Source organism: Lemur catta, assembly GCF_020740605.2.
Source record: "Lemur catta isolate mLemCat1 chromosome 10 unlocalized genomic scaffold, mLemCat1.pri SUPER_10_unloc_1, whole genome shotgun sequence".
Taxonomy (NCBI): Eukaryota; Metazoa; Chordata; class Mammalia; order Primates; family Lemuridae; genus Lemur; species Lemur catta.
In genome coordinates, this window is record NW_025423732.1 from 1,008,508 (window position 1) to 1,011,154 (window position 2,647).

The window sequence follows — 2,647 nt, forward strand, 5'->3', positions numbered from 1 at the left end:
TTTGTGGGACAGGTGAATAGTGCGGATCCTGTTTCAGTCTAAAGACTGAAACAGGACCCGCACTTTTCACCGTTCCTTTCAGAATCATTTGATTCATCAGCTAGGAATGGCGATTGCTTCTCCAGACCAATCGAAGGCTAGGCCAAAGTAACTCGATCTTTCCAAGAGGTGTGTGGCCCAACTTTTGAAAGAACCGCTAAGTGGAGAACTATTTGGTATTTTTCCTAAGCACTTTTCACCGTAATTGTCCTAAGGTTGGTCTCAGCATCCTTAAGCATACCAGAGTTTTCACAGACGAAACAGGCTGAGGCCCAGTAATCTTGGCATTTCCAATAGTTTGTCCTAGAGACTACCAAGAAAGTGTTCTTTTAAGTATTATTCTGTTGTGGTTTCAGCATTATTTTCAGAACCCGAGCTGGGTTCTCGCATTAGCATAAGAATCCTGCCTGGTAGTTGAGATTTCATGGTGGGGTGTAAGTGCGGGGCTTCTGTCAGCCCTGCCTTTGATTTGTTTACCTCCAGAGTTGGAAAGTGCATAGTTGCGTGAGATGGGAAAAGCGTGGATCATGCTTCAGATTTCATCCTGACAGTTTGAAATGACCAGTGTGTTGGCAATTATTTGCCATTTCCATGGCGTTCGGCCCCGTAATAGTCATGAGGTCGGTCTCTGCATCCTGAAGCCTATGATGCTTTTTGCAGAGAAACCTCTGCTGAGGCCCAGGTAACTTGCTATTTCCCATAGGTGGCACAGGAGCCTTGGAAGATAGGATTGTTTGCAGTATTATTTCACCATTTTTTCACCACTGTATCAAGAACGGGAGCCCTTTTCAACCGTTAGCAGAAGAATCCTTCTTTGGAGAGGAGATATGTTTCTGGGGTGGCAAGTGCAGGGCCTCTGTCAGTCCTGGGTTTGTTGGACTAGCGCCAGACATGAGAAGTGCGCCTTTGTGGGACAGGTGAATAGTGCGGATCCTGTTTCAGTCTAAAGACTGAAACAGGATCCACACTTTTCACCGTTCCTTTCAGAATCATTTGATTCATCAGCTAGGAATGGCGATTTCTTCTCCAGACCAATCGAATGCTAGGCCAAAGTAACTCGATCTTTCTAAGAGGTGTGTGGCCCAACTTTTGAAAGAACCGCTAAGTGGAGAACTATTTGGTATTTTTCCTAAGCACTTTTCACCGTAATTGTCCTAAGGTTGGTCTCTGCATCCTTAAGCATACCAGAGTTTTCACAGACGAAACAGGCTGAGGCCCAGTAATCTTGGCATTTCCAATAGTTGGTCCTAGAGACTACCAAGAAAGTGTTCTTTTAAGTATTATTCTGTTGTGGTTTCAGCATTATTTTCAGAACCCGAGCAGGGTTCTCGCATTAGCATAAGAATTCTGCCTGGCAGTTGAGATTTCATGGTGGGGTGTAATTGCGGGGCTTCTGTCAGCCGTGCCTTTGATTTGTTTACCTCCAGAGTTGGAAAGGGCATATTTGCGTGAGATGGGAAAAGTGTGGATCGTGTTTCAGATTTCATCCAGACACTTTGAAATGACCAGTGTGTTGGTAATTATTTGCCATTTCCATGGCGTTTGGCACCGTAATAGTCATGAGGTCGGTCTCTGCATCCTGAAGCCTATGATGCTTTTTGCAGAGAAACCTCTGCTGAGGCCCAGGTAACTTGCTATTTCCCATAGCTGGCACAGGAGCCTTGGAAGATAGGATGGTTTTCAGTATTATTTCACCATTTTTTCACCACTGTTTCAAGAACGGGAGCCCTTTTCAACCGTTAGCGAAAGAATCCTTCTTTGGAGATGAGATATTTTTCTGGGGTGGCAAGTGCAGGGCCTCTGTCAGTCCTGGGTTTGTTGGACTAGCGCCAGACATGAGAAGTGCGCCTTTGTGGGACAGGTGAATAGTGCGGATCCTGTTTCAGTCTAAAGACTGAAACAGGATCCGCACTTTTCACCGTTCCTTTCAAAATCATTTGATTCATCAGCTAGGAATGGCGATTGCTTCTCCAGACCAATCGAAGGCTAGGCCAAAGTAACTCGATCTTTCCAAGAGGTGTGTGGCCCAACTTTTGAAAGAACCGCTAAGTGGAGAACTCTTTGGTATTTTTCCGAAGCACTTTTCACCGTAATTGTCCTAAGGTTGGTCTCTGCATCCTTTAGCATACGAGAGTTTTCACAGACGAAACAGACTGAGGGCCAGTAATCTTGGCATTTCCAATAGTTGGTCCTAGAGACTACCAAGAAAGTGTTCTTTTAAGTATTACTCTGTTGTGGTTTCAGCATTATTTTCAGAACCCGAGCAGGGTTCTCGCATTAGCATAAGAATCCTGCAAGGTAGTTGAGATTTCATGGTGGGGTGTAAGTGCGGGGCTTCTGTCAGCCCTGCCTTTGATTTCTTTACCTCCAGAGTTGGATAGTGCATATTTGCGTGAGATGGGAAAAGTGTGGATCGTGCTTCAGATTTCATCCTGACACTTTGAAATGACCAGTGTGTTGGTAATTATTTGCCATTTCCATGGCGTTTGGCACCGTAATAGTCATGGGGTCGGTCTCTGCATCCTGAAGCCTATGATGCTTTTTGCAGAGAAACCTCTGCTGAGGCCCAGGTAACTTGCTATTTCCCATAGCTGGCACAGGAGCCTTG